The 13380-nt window shown below is 35.4% G+C and overlaps 1 protein-coding gene and 1 non-coding gene across 3 annotated transcripts in view; both read right to left on the bottom strand.

Annotated features, from left to right (window-relative positions):
• LOC115209156 (voltage-dependent calcium channel subunit alpha-2/delta-3-like) overlaps positions 1-13380 on the bottom strand; it is a 720530-nt gene that overhangs the window by 677908 nt on the left and 29242 nt on the right. The window lies entirely within an intron of this gene.
• On the bottom strand, positions 2687-2792 carry LOC115210028. The gene has a single exon (XR_003881389.1). It is a non-coding gene; the product is annotated as a U6 spliceosomal RNA (small nuclear RNA).

Genomic DNA, 13380 nt, shown 5'->3' with positions numbered 1-13380 from the left:
TTAAACGATGATGATGATGATATAATCATAGTACAAACTAACCTGTAAAAAGTGGTATTTTACATGGAATGAGTGTAGAAAATAAAGACCCATTAATTCACAGATTCTGACTGAATGCTCTGCTTTTAAACTGAATGAATGCCTCACACTATCAACAGCGTTTCACAGCAAGAGGCAAGTAGTTTACAAAATGCATTCAAGGCACAGCCTATGAGAATTAAGAGTAAAAATGTTGTCTTTCTGATACGAATAATATAATTTCAAAAGATCTAATACATTTATACCTGTCTTGTACATTGCTACTTATCACCTGATGCCAAGACTCAAAATTTGGACAGGATCTTCCTGTATGTAACTGGAAGAAGCTTCTGAAAGTTGTCATCAATGACATGGGAGTTAATGGGATACATGTTTGTGAGGGCTGAGTTCCGCAGACATTTCTTGTCACTCAATATCAAAAATGCGGTGAACCAAGAATGTGGCCTGTTGGAACCCAATACCCAATTGATGCTTTTGTTTTCAAAGGCATGCAATAAAAAAAATCGATGCCTACATACAAAAATACATATACATGTGTATGTATGTGTGTGGGGGGTATATGTATACATGTGTGTGTGTATATATATATATATATAAATATGCATACACACGTTTTATATGTATACCATCATCATCATCCTTTGTATGCAAGTATTTAGGTGTGTGTCTATGTGTACACGTGCATACACACATATATGCTTATGTACATTACCAATGCATACACGCATACACATGAGTGTCTCTACAGAGAAGCGCATCTTAATTTCGGTAAATTCCTATGTTACCAAGTTCCAGAGAATAACTTTGCAACTTTACATTTTAGTACAAAGTAAAATGTTCCAGCTCCATTATTAATGATCAGACTTAAGTATCTTTTTCATTTTTTTCCCAACAAGCCATAAAAGTAAACACTTCCAGTAAGTAGATATATAAAAACAACACCAAAAATTGAAGCTCTTAAAAAAGAATATACATAAATGGCCTGTGTGAAAAAAAACAGAGTTGACGATAAAATGGTTCCGTCTTTGTACACAATTGGTTCTGTATCTTGTTACAAAGGCAGATAAGCAGCACTTGGTTAACTCGACTGGTTTGGAAGAACATGTGGCTTTCTACTGTGTGGAACAATATTAATGGGTTACTCTCTCTCTTTCTCCTCACTCTCATTTATTTACTCTATATATATTTCTCTGTCTATCTCTTTCAATTTCTCTCTCTCTTTCTCTCTTTCTCACTTGTTCTCACTCTGGCTTTTCATTCTGTATTTTTCTCTCTCTTCGTATTATTCTCTCTCCTTCATTCCGTCGCTTTTTCTTTCTCTCTTTCTCTGAATTTGTCAGGAATTTACTCAGAATCCTGAGAATATTGGAAAATACCTTAAAATATTTTTTTCTACCTATTTATGTTTCGTGTTCAAATCCTGTTGATGTCTGCCTTTCCTCCCTCTGAGGTTGATTAAAAAAATTACCTGTCCTGTACTGCGGCCAATGTAATCAACTAACACCCTCCATACCTCTGGGGCCGTGTCTCTAAGCTGCAATCAATTATTTCTATCACTCAATTTTTCAGTCTATCTCCCAAACTTTCCATTGTGGTTTTCCCTCTATTCCTCTTTCTTTCACCCTCCATTCTCTTCTAACATTATCATTCTTCTCTCTTTCTCTCTCTCTTACTCACACACACACACACACATGCTTGCTTACTCTCACCACTTTTTCTTTCTCTTCCTTTCTCCCATGCTCTCTCTCCCTCTCACACACTTCCATCCATGCTCTTTCTTTTTCACTCTCCCACTTTCACTTTCTCTTTCACAATAATCCCCTCCCCCCACCTTGTTACAGTCTTTGCCTCAGTCCTCTTTCTTCTTCTTGTCTTTCATTTCCTTTTCTCCTGAGCAACAATACATAACACAATAAATTCTACAGAAGGCACCTGTTACTGTTGTTCAAAAATCTTCTATCCTTCTCTGCATTTTTCTCCACCTAGACTTTTCTTTTGCCCCATCTCTGTACACACATCTCCATTTCTCTCCTTTTCTCCATTAGATACAAATATATACTCTTTTACTCTTTTACTTGTTTCAGTCATTTGACTGTGGCCATGCTGGAGCACCGCCTTTAATCGAGCAACTCGACCCCGGGACTTATTCTTTTGTAAGCCCAGTACTTATGCTATCGGTCTCTTTTGCCGAACCGCTAAGTAACAGGACATAAACACACCAGCATCGGTTGTCAAGCAATGCTAGGGGGACAAACACAGACACACAAACGCATATACATATATACGATGGGCTTCTTTCAGTTTCCGTCTGCCAAATCCACTCACAAGGCTTTGTTCGGCCCGAGGCTATAGTAGAAGACACACACCCAAGGTGCCACACAGTGGGACTGAACCCGGAACCATGTGGTTGGTAAACAAGCTACTTACCACACAGCCACTCCTGTGCCTATACGTATAATGAAAATATATTTAAGACTGAAAGTATACAAATCTGAACAGATGTAAGTGAAGACGCATACAAGCTTATAGCTCTCTGTAGAAATGAGATCTATACCTGTGTGTGTGTATATATGCATGGATACTTTTTAACTCATTAACGTTTGTTTCAGCTTTAAAGCTGTGGTCATGCTGGGGCACCACTGTTGAAAAAAACATGGAATGCTTCATGAATTTGCATGTCATCCTTGTGCAAGGGCCATGCTAATCTTTTCTATATCTTTCCAATTTTAGAATATGTACTGCCATATTAATATGTGTGTATATATGCATGTCTGGGTGCATGTGAGTGTGTAAATATATGTGTACATGTATGTTGTGTATGTGTAAATATACATGTGTATGTATATATATATATATGTGTGTATATATATATACATATGTGTTTGTGTATATATAATCTACATACTCACAATTCATGTGTTGATTAAGCCCCTTCCAAGAGACCTTGGCTTTACTTTATAATCCTTTATTACTGTTGATCCTAGTTACCTTTCTCAGATACTTACAAGCTATTTGTTTTGGCTTATCGAAAGCGTTACACAAACACTATAAATCTAGTTAAAATCACACCAACAACCTTTGCTATACTTTATAATTGTTTATGCAAACAAACTCTTCAAATTATATCTTTGCTTGGGTTTTATTGTATTTGTTTATCCTCCCTCAAACTAATAAGGATTTCTGATTTAGATACACAGCCATCAACCTCAGTATTTTTGACTCAAGGCCTGCATTTTCAGGGAGGGAGTTTATTTCTTTAACCCTGAAAAGATGGAAGGCAAAGTCAACCGTGGCAGAAATTGAACTCAAAACATAAAGACAGATAAAATGTTGCTAAGCAATTTGCCCAGCATTTTAACAATTCTGTCAGCTTGCCACCTTATGAATAATACTAATTAATACAACAGTTTTCAGTTTAGACATGAGGTTAGTACTTTTAAGTGGAGGGGTAAGCCAATACTGTTGATCTCAGTACATGACTGGTACTGTATTGTATAAAGCCTGAAACAATGAAAAGCAAAGTTGATCAGGAGTTGAACTCAAAATGTAAAGTGTCCAAAAACAAATGTCTGTAAGCATTTTCCTTGACATAGGAATGATTCTGCCACCCTGGTCTTAACCCCTTAGCATTCAGGTTATTCTGCCAAATAGAATGCTTGTTTATCCACATTGGTTTCATCAGTTAATCAGGCATTATCTCCTAGATACAAAATTTTGATGCTGTGATTGTTTATTTTTAGAATAACATTGTAGGATAGGTGTGAGAGGTCAGATCTGACCAGTTTCAACATAAGACAGGTACAATGCTTGGGCTGGATATGGCTGGTTTAAACCCTAAAGGGTTAAACTAATAAGGATTTCAAATTTTGACACAAGGCCAGCAATTTTAGTGGGAGGGTTTTATTCAATTACATCAATCCCCAATGCTCAACTGGTATTTATTTTATTGACCCTGAAAGAATGTAAAACTAAGTCAACCCAAGTGGAATTTGAACTTGGAACATATAAAACCAGAAAATATATCACCAATAATTTTGCTAATAATTAATACACAAAATAGGTACATTCTACACATTCTGACCTAAAAACACTTATTTTTAATGGTCAATACTAAAATATAATCATAAAATTCAACTACTATATATTTGGCCCAACACATGGTATCTCAAAACGATGACCCATTTTCAACTGGCATCTTCACTTTTTCTCGCTCTCAGCTTATATCTTTTTCTGATCATTTCCTACCATCAGGAAGGCAGATATCTCTGTAGCTCAAATTTTCTCTCCTACTATAATTGGGCATCTTCATTGTATATCCACCTTTATGGCCTTTGTGTGTGACTGCTTCTATATGGAAACACCCTCCTCTTGTTATTGCTATGAGGATGTTTATTACATGTATACATAGACTGGCTCTCTTATAAAATCACTTCTGCCTTTGAAGAGGCACAAAAATATGTTGAAATAGTTGTATGATTGCCAGCCATTGCCTAGTTAAATGATATATGTATTTCTATATACCAATTCTGGCTTCATTGCCAGTTCATGCAAAAGTTCAAAATGAAAATTCATGTAATACTTGCAGTTTTAGACATTAGAGTGGAATTTTCTCAGACTTGCATCAAAGTGAACTTTTGATATTCATAAATTTTTACTTTGAACTTTTGCGTGAACTGGCATCGAAAGAAGAATTGGTACAGAAACAGTTGTAACTAATCATTAAATATATGTTAAAGTCTCTCTTTGTCTTCTTATTCAGATTATATTTTACTCTTCACTAAACCCATTGGAAACGTTACATTCCAAGAATAGTTCATGTTTCTCATGAAGATGATTTGAACAACATTGGTATTTTGCAAGTGGTATTTGGCAAACCATGTAGAAGACACACACAAAAATTGTTTGGAGTGATGAGTCTACCCTCAAATTAAATAGCTCAGTTAACTGCCACAGTCTCACCTATTGGGAACCTATGAACCTACATATAAGGTTGTCTCAAAAGTTCGTAGAAAGTCTTGGAAAATAATGGTCTTTATTTTGAGGAATAATTTTTGTTGTTTTTGTTAGTACTTGGTGAGTAAAAATTCAATTTTCGCAAGTGTTTACGAACTTTTGGGACAACCTAATATTACAGAGGAACATCATGTTAATTTATCAGCAGTTACAGTGTCATGTTGGGTATCAAAAAGATTAACTGGACCATTCTTTTTTTTTTGAAGGTACTATGACTGGTCCCATTGACTTGAACTTGTGACAGTCTGTCATGCCAAGCATACCAGAAGTCTTTGAAGATGTGGAGTTTTATTTCTAGCAAGATAGGACACCCCAACACTACCACTGAAATGTAAGGACCTGCCTTGATGAAATTTTGCCAAAAGATACATCGGACAACGGGGTTCAGTAGACTACACATCATTACTCTTTACTCTTTTACTTGTTTCAGTCATTTGACTGTGGCCATGCTGGAGCACCGCCTTTAGTTGAGCAACTCGACCCCGGGACTTATTCTTTTTGTAAGCCCAGTACTTATTCTATCAGTCTCTTTTTGCCGAACCGCTAAGTGACGGGGACGTAAACACACCAGCATCGGTTGTCAAGCAATGCTAGGGGAACAAATACAGACACACAAACACACACACATACATATATATATATATATATACATATATACGACAGGCTTCTTTCAGTTTCCGTCAACCAAATCCACTCACAAGGCATTGGTCAGCCCGGGGCTATAGCAGAAGACACTTGCCCAAGATGCCACGCAGTGGGACTGAACCCGGAACCATGTGGTTGTTTAGCAAGCTACTTACCACACAGCCACTCCTGTGCCTATTAGGCTATTCTTTTATGGGAATGCTTAAAAGATAAAAGCTTACAATACAAAACTTGCAACAGTCTATAAACTGAGGGTAGCTATTGAACTAGAATGTGTACATAAGTAATGAAATATTACCAAATGTTTACAATTCTGTTGCTTTACATAATCAGCATTGCCTGGACCAGAATGGTCGTCCATTTGAAAACAGGCATTCAAGAAAATATTGAATTCTAGATTCTATTTAAAATTGAAAATGAAATGTATTTTAATAATACTGAATTGATAAAAGTTCAATGTGTATATTAATTTCAGTGGAAACATCCTTTATATGTGCATGAGTACACGTGTTGTGTGTATATGTGTGTGCATGTCCATTGTGTGTGTGCGCATGTCCATTCTATGTCATGTATGTGTGTGGTTGTATGAGTATGTATATCCCAAAAAACACAAATGTAATATGTAAGAAGTTTGAATTTCAGAGATGAGTTTTTAAATGTTATAATTTATTCCAGGTTTAACTGCTGATAAGAAAACAAGATATTTAATTATAAAATTATATTTTTAATAAAATTATTATCACGTGCACTTAACTCAGTACCTCTCTACATATATCTACTATTGTAAAATGTTTGTATGTATCATTCTATCACTATACATACACACACACACAGCCATATATGTGTGTGTGTGTATTTATATATGTTTATATAAAATCTCAAAAACGACAAATGTATTTTCACATATGCATATAAATGTAAATATATATATATGTATATATAAATGTTGTACATACATACATATATATATATATACATATATACGACAGGCTTCTTTCAGTTTCCGTCAACCAAATCCACTCACAAGGCATTGGTCAGCCCGGGGCTATAGCAGAAGACACTTGCCCAAGATGCCACGCAGTGGGACTGAACCCGGAACCATGTGGTTGTTTAGCAAGCTACTTACCACACAGCCACTCCTGTGCCTATTAGGCTATTCTTTTATGGGAATGCTTAAAAGATAAAAGCTTACAATACAAAACTTGCAACAGTCTATAAACTGAGGGTAGCTATTGAACTAGAATGTGTACATAAGTAATGAAATATTACCAAATGTTTACAATTCTGTTGCTTTACATAATCAGCATTGCCTGGACCAGAATGGTCGTCCATTTGAAAACAGGCATTCAAGAAAATATTGAATTCTAGATTCTATTTAAAATTGAAAATGAAATGTATTTTAATAAATACTGAATTGATAAAAGTTCAATGTGTATATTAATTTCAGTGGAAACATCCTTTATATGTGCATGAGTACACGTGTTGTGTGTATATGTGTGTGCATGTCCATTGTGTGTGTGCGCATGTCCATTCTATGTCATGTATGTGTGTGGTTGTATGAGTATGTATATCCCAAAAAACACAAATGTAATATGTAAGAAGTTTGACTTTCAGAGATGAGTTTTTAAATGTTATAATTTATTCCAGGTTTAACTGCTGATAAGAAAACAAGATATTTAATTATAAAATTATATTTTTAATAAAATTATTATCACGTGCACTTAACTCAGTACCTCTCTACATATATCTACTATTGTAAAATGTTTGTATGTATCATTCTATCACTATACATACACACACACACAGCCATATATGTGTGTGTGTGTATTTATATATGTTTATATAAAATCTCAAAAACGACAAATGTATTTTCACATATGCATATAAATGTAAATATATATATATGTATATATAAATGTTGTACATACATATACATATATGCATCTCTAATCCTATTTGCCCATACGTAAAAATATACACATACATATTCTCACATACATATATGTATATTAACGCATCTACATAAACATGTAAACACACATTTTTCTGTATTCATGTGTGTATGTATCCATCCATCCACCTATTTATCTATCTGTCTATCTACCTATCTCTGTTTCTGTCTCTAGTGTTCTTTATCTATCTGTCTGTCTGTCTGTCTTTCTATTTTTTTTCCCCAATACATTTTCTGCTATCTATATTTTTGATCTGTCATATTTTTGTCTATCATATCTAGTTGTATATGTGTAGTTATCTTTTTTTTCATCTACGAATATCTCCACTTACTTAATTCTATTAATATAGACAAGTGGTTCGCAAACCTTTTTACACTCTTGGTGTGCACTTTAACATAATGAAATATATTTTGGCATACTCTGTGTTAACTCACAAAATGAATTAAAAACGAAAAAAAAACCCCAAACAGCCATACAATTTAATTTACCAATATAAATAATTTAAAGTGCAGAAAATTTATTAATTACTTAAGTTAATATTCAATAACTGAAGCATAATTGACAAGACTTACTTTCTGACTTTGTAATTTTCAAGTTTTTTTAAAAAGCTATAATTTTGTTATATTAGTAGCACCCGTAGGAGTGCTACATGGTGCACCACATGAAAATGATGGTCGATAAACAAACGTTATCTACATGCAATTTTTTTGTATATGCACCTGTTATTTTTTTCTTGTATATAACCTCCCTCTCCTATATATACATACATGCACACGTTTTCAAGTGAGGATGGATGAATGTATAGCTTTAGGCGCAGGCACATGGGTGTGCAGGTGCACATGTGTAGGTATGAACAGGCGTGCTTACGCAAATACTATGAACTTTTTACCCCCTTACTTAGAGGTCATTTGAATAGCTCTTTTGTCTTGATAACGGTCAATCACACCGTAATTTCCCTTTATATAACGGTCATTTTTCATAGCATTTTTCCGATGGCTGGTTAACTGAAGAGATAGTGGCATGGATTTCCACCTTGACATCAGAAACTCGGAGCTTTATCATGGCTACCAAGTAATTGTCACATATTACATTTACAGATATATATATATATATATATATATATATATATATATATATATATATAATATATATATATATATATATATATATGTACACACAGACACATTCCCTCTCTATAAATGTGTGTGCGCGCACATGCATATATCGATTTCTTTAAGTGACCACAATCCAAACGTAACCAAAGTGGTGCCAGAAATCTCTGCTTTCCCCCACTTCTTTATCTTTGATAAGTCCTCAGTTTCAAGTTGTGTGTCTCTGCCAATAACACCAATGTAGTTGAATGGTCTTTGTCCTCTGTTTGGATGCAGAATCTCCAAAATATAATTTCGAGTATGGCCTACTGTTTCGGCATGGCATTAGTGGACATCAAGGCCTGCTCCTCACTGAGCAACAATAGTTGATATGGTTGGAATGTGTTCTTAACTCTCCTTTAAATGGACATTAAATGATGATAATGAGGATAGATGCATTTGTGTGTTTGTGTGATATATTTGGTAAATGCCTTTTCTTGGATACCTAAATGGCACTAAAAAAAGGCATCACAGTTATCTCTCTTTACTCTTTTACTCTTTTACTTGTTTCAGTCATTTGACTGCGGCCATGCTGGAGCACCGCCTTTAGTCGAGCAAATTGACCCCAGGACTTATTCTTTGTAAGCCCAGTACTTATTCTATCGGTCTCTTTTGCCGAACCGCTAAGTAACGGGGACGTAAACACACCAGCATCGGTTGTCAAGCAATGCTAGGGGACAAACACAGACAAACAAACATATACACACACACTTATATATATATACATATATACGACAGGCTTCTTTCAGTTTCCATCTACCAAATCCACTCACAAGGCATTGGTCGGCCCGGGGCTATAGCAGAAGACACTTGCCCAAGATGCCATGCAGTGGGACTGAACCCAGAACCATGTGGTTGGTTAGCAAGCTACTTACCACACAGCCACTCCAAATCGTATATGTATGTAATATAATTTTTCTGAATCTTCAGATTTTTCTATATAAGCTAGACCACTGGTTTTAAATTGATATTAATCAGATTAATATTCAATTTTTCGCCCTTATTATTTTAAATATATATATATATTAGAAGGTTCGGAGATGACATACAGGTATTATATATTAGAAGAAATGAGGTACTCAGAAATCTGGATGGTTTTATGTTTATAGATATTTATTAGTATGTTACATGTTTATATAAATCATATATCATATATTAGCGCTTTCGTCCACTCTAGTGGAATTGTCAAATTGAACTTTTGCAAGAATTTTGTCTCTTTTTATAGTGTTATTGATTGTGTAGGGGTGGGGAGAGATATAAGATAGTACAAGAGGGTGAGGAATGGGGAGAAAGTGAGAGAGAGAGAGAGCATGTGTGTGTATGTGTGTGTGTGTGTGTGTGTGTTTGTATCTGAAAGAAGTGTTAAAGAAAAAGAGAAGGAAAGGAAGAAGAAGGAGAGAAAGAAGAAAAAATTTGTTGATATCTTTGCAGTTGGTCAGTCTTTCAATAGTAAGTTATTCTTGGCTTTTAGAAATGGCAAACCCAGCTAGTCACTCCAAGGAGGGCAAAATGTCACTTTTCAAAAAATTGTCTGGATTTCTTTTTATCATTGTCTTGTGAGTGTGTGTGTGTGTGTGTGTGTGTGCGCGCATGCACGTGTGTGTGGGTATCTGTGTATCTGAAAGAGTGTCAAATGGAAAAGGGAATGAAAGGAAGGAAGAGGAGAGAAACTGGTCAGTCTTTCAATCGTAAATGATTCTTGGATCATATGTTCTACATTGCCAATTCATCAACATCACCTAAATTTCACGAATTCTTTCATTATATGACCTACCACCTCAAAACTATTCTTAATTGGACTAAAACATATAAGACATAATTTTACATACAAACATTCCAATACACACACAAACACATTTATAGACATGCACTGCATAATATACATAAAGTCCTACAGTACCATATACTGTTCGTTTAATGTATATATATGTAACGGGAAGCTTTATGAAAATAAACAAAAGACGAAGGCAGGTGGAATACAAACAAACAATTGTATTAGTATGGCGCTCAGGAATAGAAATAAAACAAGTCTTTTACGTTTCGAGCCTACGCTCTTCAACAGAAAGATACACAGAAAAGAAACACGGAGAGAAAAAAATGCGTGCAGAAGCTAGCGATCTGATTCCGGCCAGAAGTCAGAGATCAGACGTTAGACGCAAGAGGGATAGTAGGGGAGCTAACAGGGTCAAATGACCTCGCCCCAACATAAGGTGCGTGTGTGTATGAGAGAGTATGTAGTGCGTATGAAAGGTCTGGACGTGTGTATGTATGTATGATGTGATGTGTAATGTCATGTGGTGTAGTGTAGAGAGAGGAGATGAGGGGGAGGAGGGAGGAGAGGGGAAGGAGATGAGGGGAGGTGTGTGTGTGTATAGCCCATAACACATGTTTGAAAAGTTGAACACTGAAAATGCTTACATACAATATGAAAATTTCTTTGCAAAAACTTCGTGTTATTCTGTTTTTCAAAATTAAATTGTTCTTTTATTCTATTCTTTTATTTGTTTCAGTCATTTTGACTGTGGCCATGCTGGAACACCGCCTTTATTCGAGCAAACTTTTATGAATATCTTTCTTTAAATGTGTGTGTATGTGTATAGATGTGTGTATATATGTGGATACATATTATATAGATAGATATAAATGCATCTACGCACATATATATCTATACACACACACACTCAATATATGCATGGTTACATCTAAACACACATGCCTGTGTACAAATATTTGCAATACATAAGATCACATGGAGAATAAAATATTTCATGCATTTTAGGCATACACGTACTTTCATACACATATGCATGTATATTGATTTATATGCAAGCACACATATATGCATACACATTCACGATACTGTAACACAAGGCTCAGAATGGGAACAAGTTCATAAACGTATTCAAACATACAGATACATAATTATACATGGATGCATACACAAACGCACTCATATATACGCATGCACTTACTCGTTTCTACTTTCTCTTGAAACATATCCATTTCCACAAAAACCTTGAAATAAGATTCTCTCCCCCCCCCCCGCCCCGCAACACACAGACATAACCACATCACATACACACACTTACTTAGTCATAAGCACTCGTAGACACAATTAGATCCACTTATACACTTTCATTTGCAGCAAGTGCATCTGCTTTTCTATTGAACATGGAGTGTGCACAAGTGACAATACTAGCATATATATATATATATATATATATATATATATATATATATACATATATATATATATATACACACACTTACATTCATGCAGATCAACTCAGATATACACACATGCATTCACATATACTCTTTTACTCTTTACTCTTTTACTTGTTTCAGTCATTTGACTGTGGCCATGCTGGAGCACTGCCTTTAATCGAGCAACTCGACCCCGGGACTTATTCTTTTGTAAGCCCAGTATTTATTCTATCGATCTCTTTTGCCGAACCGCTAAGTAACAGGGACATAAACACACCAGCATCAGTTGTCAAGCAATGCTGGGGGAACAAACACAGACACACAAACACACACACGCACATATATATATACATATATACGACGGGCTTCTTTCAGTTTCCGTCTACCAAATCCACTCACAAGGCATTGGTCGGCCCGGGGCTATAGCAGAAGACACTTGCCCAAGATGCCACGCAGTGGGACTGAACCCGGAACCATGTGGTTGTTTAGCAAGCTACTTACCACACAGCCACTCCTGCACCTACACACACACTTACATTCATGCAGATCAACTCAGATACACACACATGCACCCACATATACATACAAAGTGACATACTATTATAAAGGCAAGCACTGAAAACACATGTATCTTTTCTTTCTTGATATAAAGGCAATGATATTTTAATCTGTGATCCAGCTTCCCAAATTCAGAGTTACCATGCAAACAGCTGGTTAATAATTTGATCTCAGCTGTTTGGTGGTGGGGTTTTTTTTCTGCTTGTGGCAGTGGGGAGGGCAGTAATTGCAGTGGTGGTGGTGGTGGTAGGGCAATTATTGTTATCTCCTGCTTTCCTTTCTGTCAGTGAATCATTTACTATAGCTACTGGCAATAACCTTGCTTAAGAATGTTAAGCTATGATCGTTGGTGTCAGTGGCTACATCTAGCGATGTGGAAATATGTAAAGTACAGAAGTGTCAGCCTTAAGAGAAGGAAGGGTGAGAAAAAGAGGCTGTGATAGACAACTAGGTTGATAGAGTTAATTAGTTCATTTGATAGCTAGAGAGCTAAGCAGCTAAATAGAATGTTTGATGTATATATGATAAATATATGATATACATATATATATATATATATATATATATATAATATATATATATATATTATATATGTATGTATGTATATGTATATGTATATATATCATACATGCATAGGGAGTTAGTAAGGTAAAACAGAGATATATAGTTGGTTGGATATCTATCTTTTTTTTTATCTTTAAAGCTTGGTACTTATTCTATCAGCCTCTTATGCTGAACTGCTAAGTTATGGGAATATAAACACACCAACACTAGTTGTCAAGTGGTGGTGGGGGACAAGCACACACACACACACA

Source organism: Octopus sinensis, linkage group LG3, assembly GCF_006345805.1.
Source record: "Octopus sinensis linkage group LG3, ASM634580v1, whole genome shotgun sequence".
In the NCBI taxonomy this organism is placed as follows: domain Eukaryota; kingdom Metazoa; phylum Mollusca; class Cephalopoda; order Octopoda; family Octopodidae; genus Octopus; species Octopus sinensis.
Note: the sequence above shows the minus strand (reverse complement) of the source record. Positions and strands in the feature narration are given on the sequence as shown.